A 25,754-nucleotide genomic window follows, 5' to 3' on the forward strand; every position below is an offset into this window, starting at 1 on the left:
AGAGACTGCATGTATGGTTTGCAGGTTTGCTTCCCAAGCCACCAGAAACCTGGCAGAACCCATATCATTGTGGCATTTTCTTTCCTCCCGTGAAACATTTGGCTTTCTAAGTTTGAAAATTGAATAGACTGGGCTAGTCAAGTTTGGACCCCATGTACCACCAACAGAGCTAAAGACAGAGCCAATTACTTCCCTCCACTTGTCAAAATATGTCAAATTTGCTTGATCACCACAACTTCAAAGAAAATTCTGAGGCAACTTAGAGAGGTGAATCAAATACTGCCTGATTGGAATGGCTGTTTTTGTATGAGGTGGAAAGCTGCAGAGTTGGGCTGAAACTGTTCACAGAAACCCACAGGATTGTGGTTGCCAGGCAACCACACTGGGCTGAGACTGGCTGAACATCACTGTGAGGTGGATTTTAGGCTCTAGGTTTGAAAATTTAAAAGACTGGGGTAGTCAAGTTTGGAACCCATCGACCACAGACAGACCAAAAGGTCTTTCAATTACTTCCCTGCACTTCTCAAAATATGTAACATTTTCTTAAGCACTACAACTGTAAAAAAAATTCTGAGGCAACATAGAGAGGCTAATCAAATACTGCATGATTTTAATGGCTGTGGTTGTATGAGGTGGAACGCTGAAGAGTTGGGCTGAAACAGTTCACAGAAATCCACAAGCTTGTGGTTGCCAGGCAACCACACTGGGCTGCGATTGGCTGAGCACCATTGTGAGCTGGACTTTAGGCTGTAGGATACAAGTGTGCAGTAGGAGACCTGAGTCACAATGCTGGGCGTTGCCATGAAGAGCTCAGTGGCACAGAGGACCTTGTAGGGCAAGATTTATATAGGATGAATATTCTTGGCCTGGTATGCCACAATATTCTCTCTGAACGCTTCACTGCTCAGAATTTGTGGCTGGAAATGCTTGCCAATCTACACATGGATGTACTTTCAATGGAATATGAAATATGCCAGGGCCTGGCAGATGATCTCTGCCATGTCCTATCCTTGAGCATACGCTTTTCCCTTGTCATGTCTCTCATTTGGCTGAGTCCTGTTCCCTAAGCTATTCATTCACGACTTGCTGGCATCATTCACCTGCAGTATAAAAGCTTTCTGTGAAAATTCTCAGCAGAAATCCTCTGCAAGCACATAGCTTTGGATATGAGAGACAGTGGTGGAAGTTGAATTTCAAGGGCAGATATTTGAAAACCATGAAACAAGCCCCGAATAAGATCTTTACATGTTTCCCAGATGAATATGTTTGGAAATACGGGGGAAGATGGAGATCAAGGCTGAGAAGAGTGCACACCCATTTCAAGGTACAAAAACCAGGGAAAAACATGGGAAAGCAAGAGAGCTGGTTAATCTGATGTAAAAATCTTTGAGGATGAAAGGAAAATTATATTCTCATGATGATAGATTCAGGCTGTAGAAGTGAACTTCTCATGTTGGTTGTCCTATGTGTGGCCTTCTGCATTGGGCAGTGGATGCAGGACAGGAGATCTTCAAATTATCTGGTGGAACACAAAATACTGAAAAAAAATTCAGCCTAAATCCTGTGTATTCCTTCCCTTTGAGAACATATATGGATAATGTACGAAGTTTCAAAAGAGAAAATGTCTTTTGGGTCATGGTTTCAACAATGAAATTGTCAGTTCACATAACATTTTGAATTTTGCTTTCAGACTTGCTCATGTACCGGGCCTGAGTAAAGCAGAATGCAGAGTAAGCCTCTTCAATAGTTGTGCATTCCATAAGTGGTTTTAAAACCAGTGAAACCCTTTGGACTTAGTGTTTGTATTTAATTGGTTGATTGGTTTTTCAAATTGTTTGTTTTATATTTTTAACTTTGTGAGTCAGGGAAGCCCTCACTCATAGTGATTTAGACCTCTCCAAAAGCTCTGAAGTTATTCATGTAACAGCTATTACATGTTATAAGTTTCTCCTATTAAAACTTGAAAGACAAACAGACTCTGCTACTTTTCATCTAAATTCAGTGTTGGGCTAAATTCAGTGTTGGACTTTTTACAGGTCCTTTGAAATGTGTCCTCCTCTAGTCACTGGTCGTGCTGGAAATTACTTTCTTGTGAAGACAGGATTTGAGCAAATTGACACAAGTACAGTTTGCCACTACTCTGGACACCTGGTTAAATATCGAGTTGCCTAAATGGTGTGTGTTTTACTTTGATCTCTGCTCACACTTTGCTCTTCCAGTTAGAACCACAGGGCTCCAGGCCATAGCGTTCCAGGCCTAAACAAGAAAATTTCCATTCCGTTTTGTGAGTTCATTCGTCTCTCATAATTACTTTTTCCACAAATGTGTGCTTCAGGAGAGGCCGTGTCCAAATGTGGAGAGGCCCATTTTCTTTCACTCACTTTCAGACTTTCTAAGATTTTCAGTTACTAGACGTTTGCCCAGACTTGCCATTGTCAAGGGACAGTGCACTTCACTTGAAGTTGTGCAGTATTACTTCATGTGTCTCCGTGGAATTTCCACCAATGGGAAACTCTTGCTGTATTCATCTCCAAGTGTTTCTGCGTAAGAAAATATAAGTAACAAAGGATGTGGTTTCAAGCCCAATGAGGAAAGGAGGGATTATCTTTATTTCAGTGCAGGTTGACCTTTCAAAGAAACAGTAATTCCTATGAAATAGGAGGTAAAATCTTTTGTAAAGAGACATGGACATGACCCGCTCAAGTTTATGTCACTGTTTTTAAAACGCCAAGGGCATTTGAGAAATTCTTGGCTGCTGAATTGTCCCTTTTTTCAAATTTCTCTTAGGTAAGACACTCCAGCTTCGTGAAACCATGGTACTGTTCCTTCCATGTAAAAAACCAGAGCAAAAAAGATAATAAATTAAAACAAAACCCATCAAATTACATTTGAGAGCACACAATTGCTCAGCAGGCCCACCATTCAAGAAGCTAGAGGTACAGAAGCCTCAGCCTTCAGCCCATGGCCTGAAGTTTTGTCTCTATCATGGCCCCTCAATTCCCTGGCATGTCCACATTAACTCATGAATCTTTACTCATTTCCTCTTCAAATGCACAGGATCCAATATATTTGAACCCTGTTCACCTGGGCTGTAATCATCCAAGGACACACCAGAGGAAGGGCAGCCACCCCCTTGCCTGGGGCCTTGGAGCTTATCACAATAGAAATGGACACCTGAACAAGGGGAGCCAAAACAAAGAGAGGCATATTCCTAAAGTCTGAAGCACAGAAGCTACCTATAGACCAGTAGTGGGATTTCACAAATTATGTAAGAATCTCTGTGCACATGCTTGGCATGGTCGCTCATGCCTATAATCCCAGCAATCTGGGGGCTGAGGTGGATGTATCCTTGGGAGTTCCAGTCCATCTTGGGCTACGAATTTATCTCAAGGCCTCTTTTAACAACTACATAAGATGCTGTTTCCAAAAAGAGGACAACAGAAAACTAGACACACTTGGTCCAGGTCCCTGGGTTCACTACATGAGTTGTGGAGTCTAAATATTCCATGCCATGGGAAAATAACTGGGATTTTTAGTGAAAGGGGCATTTATATCCCTTTTCTAAGGGTTTCCCTTTCACCATGTTACATTTGAATTCTGGGAAAACCTGCTGGTGATAAGCTATCTAGCATTATGTTGGTTTAGGTATTGAGCTAGTACCTCATGTTTAGTGTTCAGGGTTATGTTGGAATGGCTGCAGACCTCCTTGAAATAGCGATTGCAGACAAGGGAACCCCGAGGAAGCTGGATAGTTGAAGCAGGCACTCCAAATATTCATGCACTGCAAGGATTCACTTTCATTTTGGGACTCATCTCATGGTTGCTGGCTTTTAGTGCTAACTGATACTACCATGGTGGCAGTAATCCAGCAGAGACTGCATGTATGGTTTGCAGATTTGCTTCCCAAGCCACCAGAAACCTGGCAGAACCCAAATCATTGTGGCATTTTCTTTCCTCCCCTGAAACATTTGGCTTTCTAAGTTTGAAAATTGAATAGACTGGGCTAGTCAAGTATGGACCCCATGTACCACCAACAGAGCTAAAGACAGAGCCAATTACTTCCCTCCACTTGTCAAAATATGTCAAATTTGCTTGATCACCACAACTTCAAAGAAAATTCTGAGGCAACTTAGAGAGGTGAATCAAATACTGCATGATTGGAATGGCTGTTTTTGTATGAGGTGGAAAGCTGCAGAGTTGGGCTGAAACTGTTCACAGAAACCCATAGGCTTGTGGTTGCCAGGCAACCACACTGGGCTGAGACTGGCTGAACATCACTGTGAGGTGGATTTTAGGCTCTAGGTTTGAAAATTTAAAAGACTGGGGTAGTCAAGATTGGAACCCATCGACCACAGACAGACCAAAAGGTCTTTCAATTACTTCCCTCCACTTCTCAAAATATGTGAAATTTTCTTGATCACTACAACTGTAAAAAAAATTCTGAGGCAACATAGAGAGGCTAATCAAATACTGCATGATTGGAAAGGCTGTGTTTGTATGAGGTGGAACGCTGCAGATTTGGGCTGAAACAGTTCACAGAAATCCACAAGCTTGTGGTTGCCAGGCAACCACACTGGGCTGCGATGGGCTGAGCACCATTGTGAGCTGGACTTTAGGCTGTAGGATACAAGTGTGCAGTAGGAGACCTGAGTCACAATGCTGGGCGTTGCCATGAAGAGCTCAGTGGCACAGAGGACCTTGTAGGGCAAGATTTATATAGGATGAATATTCTTGGCCTGGTATGCCACAATATTCTCTCTGAAGGCTTCACTGCTCAGAATTTGTGGCTGGAAATGCTTGCCAATCTACACATGGATGTACTTTCAATGGGATATGAAATATGCCAGGGCCTGGCAGATGATCTCTGCCATGTCCTATCCTTGAGCATACGCTTTTCCCTTGTCATGTCTCTCATTTGGCTGAGTCCTGTTCCCTAAGCTATTCAGTCACGACTTGCTGGCATCATTCACCTGCAGTATAAGAGCTTTCTGTGAAATTTCTCAGCAGAAATCCTCTGCAAGCACATAGCTTTGGATATGAGAGACAGTGGTGGAAGTTGAATTTCAAGGGCAGATATTTGATAACAATGAAACAAGCCCCGAATAAGATCTTTACATGTTTCCCAGATGAATATGTTTGGAAATACGGGGGAAGATGGAGATCAAGGCTGAGAAGAGTGCACACCCATTTCAAGGTACAAAAACCAGGGAAAAACATGGGAAAGCAAGAGAGCTGGTTAATCTGATGTAAAAATCTTTGATGATGAAAGGAAAATTATATTCTCATGATGATAGATTCAGGCTGTAGAAGTGAACTTCTCATGTTGGTTGTCCTATGTGTGGCCTTCTGCATTGGGCAGTGGATGCAGGACAGGAGATCTTCAAATTATCTGGTGGAACACAAAATACTGAATAAAAATTCAGCCTAAATCCAGTGTATTCCTTCCCTTTGAGAACATATATGGATAATGTACGAAGTTTCAAAAGAGAAAATGTCTTTTGGGTCATGGTTTCAACAATGAAATTGTCAGTTCACATAACATTTTGAATTTTGCTTTCAGACTTGCTCATGTACCGGGCCTGAGTAAAGCAGAATGCAGAGTAAGCCTCTTCAATGGTTGTGCATTCCATAAGTGGTTTTAAAACCAGGGAACCCCTTTGGACTTAGTGTTTGTATTTTATTGGTTGATTGGTTTTTCAAATTGTTTGTTTTACTATTTTGAACTTTGTGAGTCAGGGAAGCCCTCACTCATAGAGATTCAGACCTCTCCAAAAGCTCTGAAGTTATTCATGTAACAGCTATTACATGTTATAAGTTTCTCCTATTAAAACTTGAAAGACAAACAGACTCTGCTACTTTTCATCGAAATTCAGTGTTGGGCTAAATTCAGTGTTGGACTTTTTACAAGTCCTTTGAAATGTGTCCTCCTCTAGTCACTGGTCGTGCTGGAATTTACTTTCTTGTGAAGACAGGATTTGAGCTAATTGACACAAGTACAGTTTGCCACTACTCTGGACACCTGGTTAAATATCCAGTTGCCTAAATGGTGTGTGTTTTACTTTGATCTCTGCTCACACTTTGCTCTTCCAGTTAGAACCACAGGGCTCCAGGCCATAGCGTTCCAGGCCTAAACAAGAAAATTTCCATTCCGTTTTGGGAGTTCATTCGTCTCTCATAATTACTTTTTCCACAAATGTGTGCTTCAGGAGAGGCCGTGTCCAAATGTGAGAGGCCCATTTTCTTTCACTCACTTTCAGACTTTCTAAGATTTTCAGTTACTAGACGTTTGCCCAGACTTGCCATTGTCAAGGGACAGTGCACTTCACTTGAAGTTGTGCAGTATTACTTCATGTGTCTTCGTGGAATTTCCACCAATGGGAAACTCTTGCTGTATTCATCTCCAAGTGTTTCTGCGTAAGAAAATATAAGTAACAAAGGATGTGGTTTCAAGCCCAATGAGGAAAGGAGGGATTATCTTTATTTCAGTGCAGGTTGACCTTTCAAAGAAACAGTAATTCCTATGAAATAGGAGGTAAAATCTTTTGTAAAGAGACATGGACATGACCCGCTCAAGTTTATGTCACTGTTTTTAAAACGCCAAGGGCATTTCAGAAATTCTTGGCTGCTGAATTGTTCCTTTTTTCAAATTTCTCTTAGGTAAGACACTCCAGCTTCGTGAAACCATGGTACTGTTCCTTCCATGTAAAAAACCAGAGCAAAAAAGAAAATAAATTAAAACAAAACCCATCAAATTACATTTGAGAGCACACGATTGCTCAGCAGGCCCACTATTCAAGAAGCTAGAGGTACAGAAGCCTCAGCTTTCAGCCCATGGCCTGAAGTTTTGTCTCTATCATGGCCCCTCAATTCCCTGGCATGTCCACATTAACTCATGAATCTTTACTCATTTCCTCTTCAAATGCACAGGATCCAATATATTTGAACCCTGTTCACCTGGGCTGTAATCATCCAAGGACACACCAGAGGAGGGCAGCCACCCCCTTGCCTGGGGCCTTGGAGCTTATCACAATAGAAATGGACCCCTGAACAAGGGGAGCCAAAACAAAGAGAGGCATATTCCTAAAGTCTGAAGCACAGAAGCTACCTATAGACCAGTAGTGGGATTTCACAAATTATGTAAGAATCTCTGTGCACATGCTTGGCATGGTCGCTCATGCCTATAATCCCAGCAATCTGGGGGCTGAGGTAGATGTATCCTTGGGATTTCCAGTCCATCTTGGGCTACGAATTTATCTCAAGGCCTCTTTTAACAACTACATAAGATGCTGTTTCCAAAAAGAGGACAACAGAAAACTAGACACACTTGGTCCAGGTCCCTGGGTTCACTACATGAGTTGTGGAGTCTAAATATTCCATGCCATGAGAAAATAACTGGGATTTTTAGTGAAAGGGGCATTTATATCCCTTTTCTAAGGGTTTCCCTTTCACCATGTTACATTTGAATTCTGGGAAAACCTGCTGGTGATAAGCTATCTAGCATTATGTTGGTTTAGGTATTGAGCTAGTACCTCATGTTTAGTGTTCAGGGTTATGTTGGAATGGCTGAAGACCTCCTTGAAATAGCGATTGCAGACAAGGGAACCCCGAGGAAGATGGATAGTTGAAGCAGGCACTCCAAATATTCATGCACTGCAAGGATTCACTTTCATTTTGGGACTCATCTCATGGTTGCTGGCTTTTAGTGCTAACTGATACTACCATGGTGGCAGTAATCCAGCAGAGACTGCATGTATGGTTTGCAGGTTTGCTTCCCAAGCCACCAGCAACCTGGCAGAACCCAAATCATTGTGGCATTTTCTTTCCTCCCCTGAAACATTTGGCTTTCTAAGTTTGAAAATTGAATAGACTGGGCTAGTCAAGTTTGGACCCCATGTACCACCAACAGAGAGCTAAAGACAGAGCCAATTACTTCCCTCCACTTGTCAAAATATGTCAAATTTGCTTGATCACCACAACTTCAAAGAAAATTCTGAGGCAACTTAGAGAGGTGAATCAAATACTGCCTGATTGGAATGGCTGTTTTTGTATGTGGTGGAAACCTGCAGAGTTGGGCTGAAACTGTTCACAGAAACCCACAGGCTTGTGGTTGCCAGGCAACCACACTGGGCTGAGACTGGCTGAACATCACTGTGAGGTGGATTTTAGGCTCTAGGTTTGAAAATTTAAAAGACTGGGGTAGTCAAGTTTGGAAACCATCGACCACAGACAGACCAAAAGGTCTTTCAATTACTTCCCTCCACTTCTCAAAATATGTCAAATTTTCTTGATCACTACAACTGTAAAAAAAATTCTGAGGCAACATAGAGAGGCTAATCAAACACTGCATGATTGGAAAGGCTGTGGTTGTATGAGGTGGAACGCTGCAGAGTTCGGCTGAAACAGTTCACAGAATTCCACAAGCTTGTGGTTCCCAGGCAACCACACTGGGCTGCGATTGGCATAGCACAATTGTGAGCTGGACTTTAGGCTCTAGGATACAAGTGTGCAGTAGGAGACCTGAGTCACAATGCTGGGCATTGCCATGGAGAGCTCAGTGGCACAGAGGACCTTGTTGGGCAAGATTTATATAGGATGAATATTCTTGGCCTGGTATGCCACAATATTCTCTCTGAAGGCTTCACTGCTCAGAATTTGTGGCTGGAAATGCTTGCCAATCTACACATGGATGTACTTTTATGGGATATGAAATATGCCAGGGCCTGGCAGATGATCTCTGCCATGTCCTATCCTTGAGCATACGCTTTTCCCTTGTTATGTCTGTCATTTGGCTGAGTCCTGTTCCCTAAGCTATTCAGTCAAGACTTGCTGGCATCATTCACCTGCAGTATAAGAGCTTTCTGTGAAATTTCTCAGCAGAAATCCTCTGCAAGCACATAGCTTTGGATATGAGAGACAGTGGTGGAAGTTGAATTTCAAGGGCAGATATTTGAAAACCATGAAACAAGCCCCGAATAAGATCTTTACATGTTTCCCAGATGAATATGTTTGGAAATACGGGGGAAGATGGAGATCAAGGCTGAGAAGAGTGCACACCCATTTCAAGGTACAAAAACCAGGGAAAAACATGGGAAAGCAAGAGAGCTGGTTAATCTGATGTAAAAATCTTTGATGATGAAAGACAAATTATATTCTCATGATGATAGATTCAGGCTGTAGAAGTGAACTTCTCATGTTGGTTGTCCTATGTGTGGCCTTCTGCATTGGGCAGTGGATGCAGGACAGGAGATCTTCAAATTATCTTGTGGAACACAAAATACTGAAAAAAAATTCAGCCTAAATCCTGTGTATTCCTTCCCTTTGGGAACATATATGGATAATGTACGAAGTTTCAAAAGAGAAAATGTCTTTTGGGTCATGGTTTCAACAATGAAATTGTCAGTTCACATAACATTTTGAATTTTGCTTTCACACTTGCTCATGTACCGGGCCTGAGTAAAGCAGAATGCAGAGTAAGCCTCTTCAATAGTTGTGCATTCCATAAGTGGTTTTAAAACCAGTGAAACCCTTTGGACTTAGTGTTTGTATTTAATTCGTTGATTGGTTTTTCAAATTGTTTGTTTTATATTTTTAACTTTGTGAGTCAGGGAAGCCCTCACTCATAGTGATTTAGACCTCTCCAAAAGCTCTGAATTTATTCATGTAACAGCTATTACATGTTATAAGTTTCTCCTAATAAAACTTGAAAGACAAACAGACTCTGCTACTTTTCATCTAAATTCAGTGTTGGGCTAAATTCAGTGTTGGACTTTTTACAAGTCCTTTGAAATGTGTCCTCCTCTAGTCACTGGTCGTGCTGGAAATTACTTTCTTGTGAAGACAGGATTTGAGCAAATTGACACAAGTACAGTTTGCCACTACTCTGGACACCTGGTTAAATATCGAGTTGCCTAAATGGTGTGTGTTTTACTTTGATCTCTGCTCACACTTTGCTCTTCCAGTTAGAACCACAGGGCTCCAGGCCATAGCGTTCCAGGCCTAAACAAGAAAATTTCCATTCCGTTTTGGGAGTTCATTCCTCTCTCATAATTACTTTTTCCACAAATGTGTGCTTCAGGAGAGGCCGTGTCCAAATGTGAGAGGCCCATTTTCTTTCACTCACTTTCAGACTTTCTAAGATTTTCAGTTACTAGACGTTTGCCCAGACTTGCCATTGTCAAGGGACAGTGCACTTCACTTGAAGTTGTGCAGTATTACTTCATGTGTCTCCGTGGAATTTCCACCAATGGGAAACTCTTGCTGTATTCATCTCCAAGTGTTTCTGCGTAAGAAAATATAAGTAACAAAGGATGTGGTTTCAAGCCCAATGAGGAAAGGAGGGATTATCTTTATTTCAGTGCAGGTTGACCTTTCAAAGAAACAGTAATTCCTATGAAATAGGATGTAAAATCTTTTGTAAAGAGACATGGACATGACCCGCTCAAGTTTATGTCACTGTTTTTAAAACGCCAAGGGCATTTGAGAAATTCTTGGCTGCTGAATTGTCCCTTTTTTCAAATTTCTCTTAGGTAAGTCACTCCAGCTTCGTGAAACCATGGTACTGTTCCTTCCATGTAAAAAACCAGAGCAAAAAAGAAAATAAATTAAAACAAAACCCATCAAATTACATTTGAGAGCACACAATTGCTCAGCAGGCCCCCTATTCAAGAAGCTAGAGGTACAGAAGCCTCAGCCTTCAGCCCATGGCCTGAAGTTTTGTCTCTATCATGGCCCCTCAATTCCCTGGCATGTCCACATTAACTCATGAATCTTTATTCATTTCCTCTTCAAATGCACAGGATCCAATATATTTGAACCCTGTTCACCTGGGCTGTAATCATCCAAGGACACACCAGAGGAAGGGCAGCCACCCCCTTGCCTGGGGCCTTGGAGCTTATCACAATAGAAATGGACACCTGAACAAGGGGAGCCAAAACAAAGAGAGGCATATTCCTAAAGTCTGAAGCACAGAAGCTACCTATAGACCAGTAGTGGGATTTCACAAATTATGTAAGAATCTCTGTGCACATGCTTGGCATGGTCGCTCATGCCTATAATCCCAGCAATCTGGGGGCTGAGGTGGATGTATCCTTGGGAGTTCCAGTCCATCTTGGGCTACGAATTTATCTCAAGGCCTCTTTTAACAACTACATAAGATGCTGTTTCCAAAAAGAGGACAACAGAAAACTAGACACACTTGGTCCAGGTCCCTGGGTTCACTACATGTGTTGTGGAGTCTAAATATTCCATGCCATGAGAAAATACCTGCAATTTTTAGTGAAAGGGGCATTTATATCCCTTTTCTATGGGTTTCCCTTTCACCATGTTACATTTGAATTCTGGGAAAACCTGCTGGTGATAAGCTATCTAGCATTATGTTGGTTTAGGTATTGAGCTAGTACCTCATGTTTAGTGTTCAGGGTTATGCTGGAATGGCTGCAGACCTCCTTGAAATAGCGATTGCAGACAAGGGAACCCCGAGGAAGCTGGATAGTTGAAGCAGGCACTCCAAATATTCATGCACTGCAAGGATTCACTTTCATTTTGGGACTCATCTCATGGTTGCTGGCTTTTAGTGCTAACTGATACTACCATGGTGGCAGTAATCCAGCAGAGACTGCATGTATGGTTTGCAGGTTTGCTTCCCAAGCCACCAGAAACCTGGCAGAACCCAAATCATTGTGGCATTTTCTTTCCTCCCCTGAAACATTTGGCTTTCTAAGTTTGAAATTTGAATAGACTGGGCTAGTCAAGTTTGGACCCCATGTACCAACAACAGAGCTATAGACAGAGCCAATTACTTCCCTCCACTTGTCAAAATATGTCAAATTTGCTTGATCACCACAACTTCAAAGAAAATTCTGAGGCAACTTAGAGAGGTTATTCAAATACTGCATGATTGGAATGGCTGTTTTTGTATGAGGTGGAAAGCTGCAGAGATGGGCTGAAACTGCTCACAGAAACCCACAGGCTTGTGGTTGCCAGGCAACCACACTGGGCTGAGACTGGCTGAACATCACTGTGAGGTGGATTTTAGGCTCTAGGTTTGAAAATTTAAAAGACTGTGCTAGGCAAGTTTGGAACCCATCGACCACAGACAGACCAAACGGTCTTTCAATTACTTCCCTCCACTTCTCAAAATATGTCAAATTTTCTTGATCACTACAACTGTAAAAAAAATTCTGAGGCAACATAGAGAGGCTAATCAAATACTGCATGATTGGAAAGGCTGTGGTTGTATGAGGTGGAACGCTGCAGAGTTCGGCTGAAACAGTTCACAGAATTCCACAAGCTTGTGGTTCCCAAGCAACCACACTGGGCTGCGATTGGCATAGCACCATTGTGAGCTGGACTTTAGGCTCTAGGATACAAGCGTGCAGTAGGAGACCTGAGTCCCAATGCTGGGCTTTGCCATGGAAATCTCAGTGGCACAGAGGACCTTGTAGGGCAAGATTTAAATAGGATGAATATTCTTGGCCTGATATGCCACAATATTCTCTCTGAAGGCTTCACTGCTCAGAATTTGTGGATGGAAATGCTTGCCAATCTACACATGGATGTACTTTCAATGGGATATGAAATATGCCAGGGCCTGGTAAATGATCTCTGCCATGTCCTATCCTTGAGCATACGCTTTTCCCTTGTTATGTCTGTCATTTGGCTGAGTCCTGTTCCCTAAGCTATTCAGTCAAGACTTGCTGGCATCATTCACCTGCAGTATAAGAGCTTTCTGGGAAATTTCTCAGCAGAAATCCTCTGCAAGCACATAGCTTTGGATATGAGAGACAGTGGTGGAAGTTGAATTTCAAGGGCAGATATTTGAAAACCATGAAACAAGCCCCGAATAAGATCTTTACATGTTTCCCAGATGAATATGTTTGGAAATACGGGGGAAGATGGAGATCAAGGCTGAGAAGAGTGCACACCCATTTCAAGGTACAAAAACCAGGGAAAAACATGGGAAAGCAAGAGAGCTGGTTAATCTGATGTAAAAATCTTTGATGATGAAAGGAAAATTATATTCTCATGATGATAGATTCAGGCTGTAGAAGTGAACTTCTCATGTTGGTTGTCCTATGTGTGGCCTTCTGCATTGGGCAGTGGATGCAGGACAGGAGATCTTCAAATTATCTGGTGGAACCCAAAATACTGAAAAAAAATTCAGCCTAAATCCAGTGTATTCCTTCCCTTTGAGAACATATATGGATAATGTACGAAGTTTCAAAAGAGAAAATGTCTTTTGGGTCATGGTTTCAACAATGAAATTGTCAGTTCACATAACATTTTGAATTTTGCTTTCAGACTTGCTCATGTACCGGGCCTGAGTAAAGCAGAATGCAGAGTAAGCCTCTTCAATAGTTGTGCATTCCATAAGTGGTTTTAAAACCAGTGAAACCCTTTGGACTTAGTGTTTGTATTTAATTGGTTGATTGGTTTTTCAAATTGTTTGTTTTATATTTTTAACTTTGTGAGTCAGGGAAGCCCTCACTCATAGTGATTTAGACCTCTCCAAAAGCTCTGAAGTTATTCATGTAACAGCTATTACATGTTATAAGTTTCTCCTATTAAAACTTGAAAGACAAACAGACTCTGCTACTTTTCATCTAAATTCAGTGTTGGGCTAAATTCAGTGTTGGACTTTTTACAAGTCCTTTGAAATGTGTCCTCCTCTAGTCACTGGTCGTGCTGGAAATTACTTTCTTGCGAAGACAGGATTTGAGCAAATTGACACAAGTACAGTTTGCCACTACTCTGGACACCTGGTTAAATATCCAGTTGCCTAAATGGTGTGTTTTTTACTTTGATCTCTGCTCACACTTTGCTCTTCCAGTTAGAACCACAGGGCTCCAGGCCATAGCGTTCCAGGCCTAAACAAGAAAATTTCCATTCCGTTTTGGGAGTTCATTCTTCTCTCATAATTACTTTTTCCACAAATGTGTGCTTCAGGATACGCCCTGTCCAAATGTGGAGAGGCCCATTTTCTTTCACTCACTTTCAGACTTTCTAAGATTTTCAGTTACTAGACGTTTGCCCAGACTTGCCATTGTCAAGGGACAGTGCACTTCACTTGAAGTTGTGCAGTATTACTTCATGTGTCTCCGTGGAATTTCCACCAATGGGAAACTCTTGCTGTATTCATCTCCAAGTGTTTCTGCGTAAGAAAATATAAGTAACAAAGGATGTGGTTTCAAGCTCAATGAGGAAAGTAGGGATTATCTTTATTTCAGTGCAGGTTGACCTTTCAAAGAAACAGTAATTCCTATGAAATAGGAGGTAAAATCTTTTGTAAAGAGACATGGACATGACCCGCTCAAGTTTATGTCACTGTTTTTAAAACGCCAAGGGCATTTGAGAAATTCTTGGCTGCTGAATTGTCCCTTTTTTCAAATTTCTCTTAGGTAAGACACTCCAGCTTCGTGAAACCATGGTACTGTTCCTTCCATGTAAAAAACCACAGCAAAAAAAAAAATAAATTAAAACAAAACCCATCAAATTACATTTGAGAGCACACAATTGCTCAGCAGGCCCACTATTCAAGAAGCTAGAGGTACAGAAGCCTCAGCCTTCAGCCCATGGCCTGAAGTTTTGTCTCTATCATGGCCCCTCAATTCCCTGGCATGTCCACATTAACTCATGAATCTTTACTCATTTCCTCTTCAAATGCACAGGATCCAATATATTTGAACCCTGTTCACCTGGGCTGTAATCATCCAAGGACACACCAGAGGAAGGGCAGCCACCCCCTTGGCTGGGGCCTTGGAGCTTATCACAATAGAAATGGACACCTGAACAAGGGGAGCCAAAACAAAGAGAGGCATATTCCTAAAGTCTGAAGCACAGAAGCTACCTATAGACCAGTATTGGGATTTCACAAATTATGTAAGAATCTCTGTGCACATGCTTTGCATGGTCGCTCATGCCTATAATCCCAGCAATCTGGGGGCTGAGGTGGATGTATCCTTGGGAGTTCCAGTCCATCTTGGGCTACGAATTTATCTCAAGGCCTCTTTTAACAACAACATAAGATGCTGTTTCCAAAAAGAGGACAAGAGAAAACTAGACACACTTGGTCCAGGTCCCTGGGTTCACTACATGAGTTGTGGAGTCTAAATATTCCATGCCATGAGAAAATAACTTGGATTTTTAGTGAAAGGGGCATTTATATCCCTTTTCTAAGGGTTTCCCTTTCAGCATGTTACATTTGAATTCTGGGAAAACCTGCTGGTGATAAGCTATCTAGCATTATGTTGGTTTAGGTATTGAGCTAGTACCTCATGTTTAGTGTTCAGGGTTATGTTGGAATGGCTGCAGACCTCCTTGAAATAGCGATTGCAGACAAGGGAACCCCGAGGAAGCTGGATAGTTGAAGCAGGCACTCCAAATATTCATGCACTGCAAGGATTCACTTTCATTTTGGGACTCATCTCATGGTTGCTGGCTTTTAGTGCTAACTGATACTACCATGGTGGCAGTAATCCAGCAGAGACTGCATGTATGGTTTGCAGGTTTGCTTCCCAAGCCACCAGAAACCTGGCAGAACCCAAATCATTGTGGCATTTTCTTTCCTCCCCTGAAACATTTGGCTTTCTAAGTTTGAAAATTGAATAGACTGGGCTAGTCAAGTTTGGACCCCATGTACCACCAACAGAGCTAAAGACAGAGCCAATTACTTCCCTCCACTTGTCAAAATATGTCAAATTTGCTTGATCACCACAACTTCAAAGAAAATTCTGAGGCAACTTAGAGAGGTGAATCAAATACTGCCTGATTGGAATGGCTGTTTTTGTATGAGGTGGAAAGCTGCAGAGTTGGGCTGAAACTGTTCACAGAAACCCACAGCATTGTGGTTGCCAGGCAACCACACTGGGCTGAGACTGGCTGAACATCACTGTGAGGTGGATTTTAGGCTCTAGGTTTGAAAATTTAAAAGACTGGGGTAGTCAAGTTTGGAACCCATCGACCACAGACAGACCAAAAGGTCTTTCAATTACTTCCCTCCACTTCTCAAAATATGTCAAATTTTCTTAAGCACTACAACTGTAAAAAAAATTCTGAGACAACGTAGAGAGGCTAATCAAATACTGCATGATTGGAAAGGCTGTGGTTGTATGAGGTGGAACGCTGCAGAGTTCGGCTGAAACAGTTCACAGAATTCCTCAAGCTTGTGGTTCCCAGGCAACCACACTGGGCTGCGATTGGCATAGCACCATTGTGAGCTGGACTTTAGGCTCTAGCATACAAGCGTGCAGTAGGAGACCTGAGTCACAATGCTGGGCTTTGCCATGGAGATCTCAGTGGCACAGAGGACCTTGTAGGGCAAGATTTAAATAGGATGAATATTCTTGGCCTGATATGCCACAATATTCTCTCTGAAGGCTTCACTGCTCAGAATTTGTGGATGGAAATACTTGCCAATCTACACATGGATGTACTTTCAATGGGATATGAAATATGCCAGGGCCTGGCAAATGATCTCTGCCATGTCCTATCCTTGAGCATACGCTTTTCCCTTGTTATGTCTGTCATTTGGCTGAGTCCTGTTCCCTAAGCTATTCAGTCAAGACTTGCTGGCATCATTCACCTGCAGTATAAGAGCTTTCTGGGAAATTTCTCAGCAGAAATCCTCTGCAAGCACATAGCTTTGGATATGAGAGACAGTGGTGGAAGTTGAATTTCAAGGGCAGATATTTGAAAACCATGAAACAAGCCCCGAATAAGATCTTTACATGTTTCCCAGATGAATATGTTTGGAAATACGGGGGAAGATGGAGATCAAGGCTGAGAAGAGTGCACACCCATTTCAAGGTACAAAAACCAGGGAAAAACATGGGAAAGCAAGAGAGGTGGTTAATCTGATGTAAAAATCTTTGATGATGAAAGACAAATTATATTCTCATGATGATAGATTCAGGCTGTAGAAGTGAACTTCTCATGTTGGTTCTCCTATGTGTGGCCTTCTGCATTGGGCAGTGGATGCAGGACAGGAGATCTTCAAATTATCTTGTGGAACACAAAATACTGAAAAAAAATTCAGCCTAAATCCTGTGTATTCCTTCCCTTTGAGAACATATATGGATAATGTACGAAGTTTCAAAAGAGAAAATGTCTTTTGTGTCATGGTTTCAACAATGAACTTGTCAGTTCACATAACATTTTGAATTTTGCTTTCACACTTGCTCATATACCGGGCCTGAGTAAAGCAGAATGCAGAGTAAGCCTCTTCAATAGTTGTGCATTCCATAAGTGGTTTTAAAACCAGTGAAACCCTTTGGACTTAGTGTTTGTATTTAATTGGTTGATTGGTTTTTCAAATTGTTTGTTTTATATTTTTAACTTTGTGAGTCAGGGAAGCCCTCACTCATAGTGATTTAGACCTCTCCAAAAGCTCTGAAGTTATTCATGTAACAGCTATTACATGTTATAAGATTCTCCTATTAAAACTTGAAAGACAAACAGACTCTGCTACTTTTCATCTAAATTCAGTGTTGGGCTAAATTCAGTGTTGGACTTTTTACAAGTCCTTTGAAATGTGTCCTCCTCTAGTCACTGGTCGTGCTGGAAATTACTTTCTTGTGAAGACAGGATTTGAGCAAATTGACACAAGTACAGTTTGCCACTACTCTGGACACCTGGTTAAATATCCAGTTGCCTAAATGGTGTGTGTTTTACTTTGATCTCTGCTCACACTTTGCTCTTCCAGTTAGAACCACAGGGCTCCAGGCCATAGCGTTCCAGGCCTAAACAAGAAAATTTCCATTCCGTTTTGTGAGTTCATTCGTCTCTCATAATTACTTTTTCCACAAATGTGTGCTTCAGGAGAGGCCGTGTCCAAATGTGGAGAGGCCCATTTTCTTTCACTCACTTTCAGACTTTCTAAGATTTTCAGTTACTAGACGTTTGCCCAGACTAGCCCTTGTCAAGGGACAGTGCACTTCACTTGAAGTTGTGCAGTATTACTTCATGTGTCTCCGTGGAATTTCCACCAATGGGAAACTCTTGCTGTATTCATCTCCAAGTGTTTCTGCGTAAGAAAATATAAGTAACAAAGGATGTGGTTTCAAGCCCAATGATGAAAGGAGGGATTATCTTTATTTCAGTGCAGGTTGACCTTTCAAAGAAACAGTAATTCCTATGAAATAGGAGGTAAAATCTTTTGTAAAGAGACATGGACATGACCCGCTCAAGTTTATGTCACTGTTTTTAAAACGCCAAGGGCATTTGAGAAATTCTTGGCTGCTGAATTGTCCCTTTTTTCAAATTTCTCTTAGGTAAGTCACTCCAGCTTCGTGAAACCATGGTACTGTTCCTTCCATGTAAAAAACCAGAGCAAAAAAGAAAATAAATTAAAACAAAACCCAGCAAATTACATTTGAGAGCACACAATTGCTCAGCAGGCCCCCTATTCAAGAAGCTAGAGGTACAGAAGCCTCAGCCTTCAGCCCATGGCCTGAAGTTTTGTCTCTATCATGGCCCCTCAATTCCCTGGCATGTCCACATTAACTCATGAATCTTTACTCATTTCCTCTTCAAATGCACAGGATCCAATATATTTGAACCCTGTTCACCTGGGCTGTAATCATCCAAGGACACACCAGAGGAAGGGCAGCCACCCCCTTGCCTGGGGCCTTAGAGCTTATCACAATAGAAATGGACACCTGAACAAGGGGAGCCAAAACAAAGAGAGGCATATTCCTAAAGTCTGAAGCACAGAAGCTACCTATAGACCAGTAGTGGGATTTCACAAATTATGTAAGAATCTCTGTGCACATGCTTGGCATGGTCGCTCATGCCTATAATCCCAGCAATCTGGGGGCTGAGGTGGATGTATCCTTGGGAGTTCCAGTCCATCTTGGGCTACGAATTTCTCTCAAGGCCTCTTTTAACAACTACATAAGATGCTGTTTCCAAAAAGAGGACAACAGAAAACTAGACACACTTGGTCCAGGTCCCTGGGTTCACTACATGAGTTGTGGAGTCTAAATATTCCATGCCATGAGAAAATACCTGCAATTTTTAGTGAAAGGGGCATTTATATCCCTTTTCTATGGGTTTCCCTTTCACCATGTTACATTTGAATTCTGGGAAAACCTGCTGGTGATAAGCTATCTAGCATTATGTTGGTTTAGGTATTGAGCTAGTACCTCATGTTTAGTGTTCAGGGTTATGCTGGAATGGCTGCAGACCTCCTTGAAATAGCGATTGCAGACAAGGGAACCCCGAGGAAGCTGGATAGTTGAAGCAGGCACTCCAAATATTCATGCACTGCAAGGATTCACTTTCATTTTGGGACTCATCTCATGGTTGCTGGCTTTTAGTTCTAACTGATACTACCATGGTGGCAGTAATCCAGCAGAGACTGCATGTATGGTTTGCAGGTTTGCTTCCCAAGCCACCAGAAACCTGGCAGAACCCAAATCATTGTGGCATTTTCTTTCCTCCCCTGAAACATTTGGCTTTCTAAGTTTGAAATTTGAATAGACTGGGCTAGTCAAGTTTGGACCCCATGTACCAACAACAGAGCTAAAGACAGAGCCAATTACTTCCCTCCACTTGTCAAAATATGTCAAATTTGCTTGATCACCACAACTTCAAAGAAAAATCTGAGGCAACTTAGACAGGTTATTCAAATACTGCATGATTGGAATGGCTGTTTTTGTATGAGGTGGAAAGCTGCAGAGATGGGCTGAAACTGTTCACAGAAACCCACAGGCTTGTGGTTGCCAGGCAACCACACTGGGCTGAGACTGGCTGAACATCACTGTGAGGTGGATTTTAGGCTCTAGGTTTGAAAATTTAAAAGACTGGGCTAGGCAAGTTAGGAACCCATCGACCACAGACAGACCAAACGGTCTTTCAATTACTTCCCTCCACTTCTCAAAATATGTCAAATTTTCTTGATCACTACAACTGTAAAAAAAATTCTGAGGCAACATAGAGAGGCTAATCAAATACTGCATGATTGGAAAGGCTGTGGTTGTGTGAGGTGGAACGCTGCAGAGTTCGGCTGAAACAGTTCACAGAATTCCACAAGCTTGTGGTTCCCAGGCAACCACACTGGGCTGCGATTGGCATAGCACCATTGTGAGCTGGACTTTAGGCTCTAGGATACAAGCGTGCAGTAGGAGACCTGAGTCCCAATGCTGGGCTTTGCCATGGAAATCTCAGTGGCACAGAGGACCTTGTAGGGCAAGATTTAAATAGGATGAATATTCTTGGCCTGATATGCCACAATATTCTCTCTGAAGGCTTCACTGCTCAGAATTTGTGGATGGAAATGCTTGCCAATCTACACATGGATGTACTTTCAATGGGATATGAAATATGCCAGGGCCTGGCAAATGATCTCTGCCATGTCCTATCCTTGAGCATACGCTTTTCCCTTGTTATGTCTGTCATTTGGCTGAGTCCTGTTCCCTAAGCTATTCAGTCAAGACTTGCTGGCATCATTCACCTGCAGTATAAGAGCTTTCTGGGTAATTTCTCAGCAGAAATCCTCTGCAAGCACATTGCTTTGGATATGAGAGACAGTGGTGGAAGTTGAATTTCAAGGGCAGATATTTGAGAACCATGAAACAAGCCCCGAATAAGATCTTTACATGTTTCCCAGATGAATATGTTTGGAAATACGGGGGAAGATGGAGATCAAGGCTGAGAAGTGTGCACACCCATTTCAAGGTACAAAAACCAGGGAAAAACATGGGAAAGCAAGAGAGCTGGTTAATCTGATGTAAAAATCTTTGATGATGAAAGGAAAATTATATTCTCATGATGATAGATTCAGGCTGTAGAAGTGAACTTCTCATGTTGGTTGTCCTATGTGTGGCCTTCTGCATTGGGCAGTGGATGCAGGACAGGAGATCTTCAAATTATCTGGTGGAACACAAAATACTGAAAAAAAATTCAGCCTAAATCCTGTGTATTCCTTCCCTTTGAGAACATATATGGATAATGTACGAAGTTTCAAAAGAGAAAATGTCTTTTGGGTCATGGTTTCAACAATGAAATTGTCAGTTCACATAACATTTTGAATTTTGCTTTCAGACTTGCTCATGTACCGGGCCTGAGTAAAGCAGAATGCAGAGTAAGCCTCTTCAATAGTTGTGCATTCCATAAGTGGTTTTAAAACCAGTGAAACCCTTTGGACTTAGTGTTTGTATTTAATTGGTTGATTGGTTTTTCAAATTGTTTGTTTTATATTTTTAACTTTGTGAGTCAAGGAAGCCCTCACTCATAGTGATTTAGACCTCTCCAAAAGCTCTGAAGTTATTCATGTAACAGCTATTACATGTTATAAGTTTCTCCTATTAAAACTTGAAAGACAAACAGACTCTGCTACTTTTCATCTAAATTCAGTGTTGGGCTAAATTCAGTGTTGGACTTTTTACAAGTCCTTTGAAATGTGTCCTCCTCTAGTCACTGGTCGTGCTGGAAATTACTTTCTTGTGAAGACAGGATTTGAGCAAATTGACACAAGTACAGTTTGCCACTACTCTGGACACCTGGTTAAATATCCAGTTGCCTAAATGGTGTGTGTTTTACTTTGATCTCTGCTCACACTTTGCTCTTCCAGTTAGAACCACAGGGCTCCAGGCCATAGCGTTCCAGGCCTAAACAACAAAATTTCCATTCCGTTTTGTGAGTTCATTCGTCTCTCATAATTACTTTTTCCACAAATGTGTGCTTCAGGAGAGGCCGTGTCCAAATGTGGAGAGGCCCATTTTCTTTGACTCACTTTCAGACTTTCTAAGATTTTCAGTTACTAGACGTTTGCCCAGACTAGCCCTTGTCAAGGGACAGTGCACTTCACTTGAAGTTGTGCAGTATTACTTCATGTGTCTCCGTGGAATTTCCACCAATGGGAAACTCTTGCTGTATTCATCTCCAAGTGTTTCTGCGTAAGAAAATATAAGTAACAAAGGATGTGGTTTCAAGCCCAATGAGGAAAGGAGGGATTATCTTTATTTCAGTGCAGGTTGACCTTTCAAAGAAACAGTAATTCCTATGAAATAGGAGGTAAAATCTTTTGTAAAGAGACATGGACATGACCCGCTCAAGTTTATGTCACTGTTTTTAAAACGCCAAGGGCATTTGAGAAATTCTTGGCTGCTGAATTGTCCCTTTTTTCAAATTTCTCTTAGGTAAGACACTCCAGCTTCGTGAAACCATGGTACTGTTCCTTCCATGTAAAAAACCAGAGCAAAAAAGAAAATAAACTAAAACAAAACCCATCAAATTACATTTGAGAGCACACAATTGCTCAGCAGGCCCACTATTCAAGAAGCTAGAGGTACAGAAGCCTCAGCCTTCAGCCCATGGCCTGAAGTTTTGTCTCTATCATGGCCCCTCAATTCCCTGGCATGTCCACATTAACTCATGAATCTTTACTCATTTCCTCTTCAAATGCACAGGATCCAATATATTTGAACCCTGTTCACCTGGGCTGTAATCATCCAAGGACACACCAGAGGAAGGGCAGCCACCCCCTTGCCTGGGGCCTTGGAGCTTATCACAATAGAAATGGACACCTGAACAAGGGGAGCCAAAACAAAGAGAGGCATATTCCTAAAGTCTGAAGCACAGAAGCTACCTATAGACCAGTAGTGGGATTTCACAAATTATGTAAGAATCTCTGTGCACATGCTTGGCATGGTCGCTCATGCCTATAATCCCAGCAATCTGGGGGCTGAGGTGGATGTATCCTTGGGAGTTCCAGTCCATCTTGGGCTACGAATTTATCTCAAGGCCTCTTTTAACAACTACATAAGATGCTGTTTCCAAAAAGAGGACAACAGAAAACTAGACACACTTGGTCCAGGTCCCTGGGTTCACTACATGTGTTGTGGAGTCTAAATATTCCATGCCATGAGAAAATACCTGCAATTTTTAGTGAAAGGGGCATTTATATCCCTTTTCTATGGGTTTCCCTTTCACCATGTTACATTTGAATTCTGGGAAAACCTGCTGGTGATAAGCTATCTAGCATTATGTTGGTTTAGGTATTGAGCTAGTACCTCATGTTTAGTGTTCAGGGTTATGCTGGAATGGCTGCAGACCTCCTTGAAATAGCGATTGCAGACAAGGGAACCCCGAGGAAGCTGGATAGTTGAAGCAGGCACTCCAAATATTCATGCACTGCAAGGATTCACTTTCATTTTGGGACTCATCTCATGGTTGCTGGCTTTTAGTGCTAACTGATACTACCATAGTGGCAGTAATCCAGCAGAGACTGCATGTATGGTTTGCAGGTTTGCTTCCCAAGCCACCAGAAACCTGGCAGAACCCAAATCATTGTGGCATTTTCTTTCCTCCCCTGAAACATTTGGCTTTCTAAGTTTGAAATTTGAATAGACTGGGCTAGTCAAGTTTGGACCCCATGTACCAACAACAGAGCTAAAGACAGAGCCAATTACTTCCCTCCACTTGTCAAAATATGTCAAATTTGCTTGATCACCACAACTTCAAAGAAAAATCTGAGGCAACTTAGAGAGGTTATTCAAATACTGCATGATTGGAATGGCTGTTTTTGTATGAGGTGGAAAGCTGCAGAGATGGGCTGAAACTGTTCACAGAAACCCACAGGCTTGTGGTTGCCAGGCAACCACACTGGGCTGAGACTGGCTGAACATCACTGTGAGGTGGATTTTAGGCTCTAGGTTTGAAAATTTAAAAGACTGGGCTAGGCAAGTTTGGAACCCATCGACCACAGACAGACCAAACGGTCTTTCAATTACTTCCCTCCACTTCTCAAAATATGTCAAATTTTCTTGATCACTACAACTGTAAAAAAAATTCTGAGGCAACATAGAGAGGCTAATCAAATACTGCATGATTGGAAAGGCTGTGGTTGTATGAGGTGGAACGCTGCAGAGTTCGGCTGAAACAGTTCACAGAATTCCACAAGCTTGTGGTTCCCAGGCAACCACACTGGGCTGCGATTGGCATAGCACCATTGTGAGCTGGACTTTAGGCTCTAGGATACAAGCGTGCAGTAGGAGACCTGAGTCCCAATGCTGGGCTTTGCCATGGAAATCTCAGTGGCACAGAGGACCTTGTAGGGCAAGATTTAAATAGGATGAATATTCTTGGCCTGATATGCCACAATATTCTCTCTGAAGGCTTCACTGCTCAGAATTTGTGGATGGAAATGCTTGCCAATCTACACATGGATGTACTTTCAATGGGATATGAAATATGCCAGGGCCTGGCAAATGATCTCTGCCATGTCCTATCCTTGAGCATACGCTTTTCCCTTGTTATGTCTGTCATTTGGCTGAGTCCTGTTCCCTAAGCTATTCAGTCAAGACTTGCTGGCATCATTCACCTGCAGTATAAGAGCTTTCTGGGAAATTTCTCAGCAGAAATCCTCTGCAAGCACATAGCTTTGGATATGAGAGACAGTGGTGGAAGTTGAATTTCAAGGGCAGATATTTGAAAACCATGAAACAAGCCCCGAATAAGATCTTTACATGTTTCCCAGATGAATATGTTTGCAAATACGGGGGAAGATGGAGATCAAGGCTGAGAAGAGTGCACACCCATTTCAAGGTACAAAAACCAGGGAAAAACATGGGAAAGCAAGAGAGCTGGTTAATCTGATGTAACAATCTTTGATGATGAAAGGAAAATTATATTCTCATGATGATATATTCAGGCTGTAGAAGTGAACTTCTCATGTTGGTTGTCCTATGTGTGGCCTTCTGCATTGGGCAGTGGATGCAGGACAGGAGATCTTCAAATTATCTGGTGGAACACAAAATACTGAAAAAAATTCAGCCTAAATCCTGTGTATTCCTTCCCTTTGAGAACATATATCGATAATGTACGAAGTTTCAAAAGAGAAAATGTCTTTTGGGTCATGGTTTCAACAATGAAATTGTCAGTTCACATAACATTTTGAATTTTGCTTTCAGACTTGCTCATGTACCGGGCCTGAGTAAAGCAGAATGCAGAGTAAGCCTCTTCAATAGTTGTGCATTCCATAAGTGGTTTTAAAACCAGTGAAACCCTTTGGACTTAGTGTTTGTATTTAATTGGTTGATTGGTTTTTCAAATTGTTTGTTTTATATTTTTAACTTTGTGAGTCAGGGAAGCCCTCACTCATAGTGATTTAGACCTCTCCAAAAGCTCTGAAGTTATTCATGTAACAGCTACTACATGTTATAAGTTTCTCCTATTAAAACTTGAAAGACAAACAGACTCTGCTACTTTTCATCTAAATTCAGTGTTGGTCTAAATTCAGTGTTGGACTTTTTACAAGTCCTTTGAAATGTGTCCTCCTCTAGTCACTAGTCGTGCTGGAAATTACTTTCTTGTGAAGACAGGATTTGAGCAAATTGACACAAGTACAGTTTGCCATTACTCTGGACACCTGGTTAAATATCGAGTTGCCTAAATGGTGTGTGTTTTACTTTGATCTCTGCTCACACTTTGCTCTTCCAGTTAGAACCACAGGGCTCCAGGCCATAGCGTTCCAGGCCTAAACAAGAAAATTTCCATTCCGTTTTGTGAGTTCATTCGTCTCTCATAATTACTTTTTCCACAAATGTGTGCTTCAGGAGAGGCCGTGTCCAAATGTGGAGAGGCCCATTTTCTTTGACTCACTTTCAGACTTTCTAAGATTTTCAGTTACTAGACGTTTGCCCAGACTAGCCCTTGTCAAGGGACAGTGCACTTCACTTGAAGTTGTGCAGTATTACTTCATGTGTCTCCGTGGAATTTCCACCAATGGGAAACTCTTGCTGTATTCATCTCCAAGT

This window comes from Cavia porcellus, unplaced genomic scaffold (genome assembly GCF_034190915.1).
Source record: "Cavia porcellus strain 051 isolate PalLab524CR breed Dunkin Hartley unplaced genomic scaffold, mCavPor4.1 scaffold_45, whole genome shotgun sequence".
Taxonomy (NCBI): domain Eukaryota; kingdom Metazoa; phylum Chordata; class Mammalia; order Rodentia; family Caviidae; genus Cavia; species Cavia porcellus.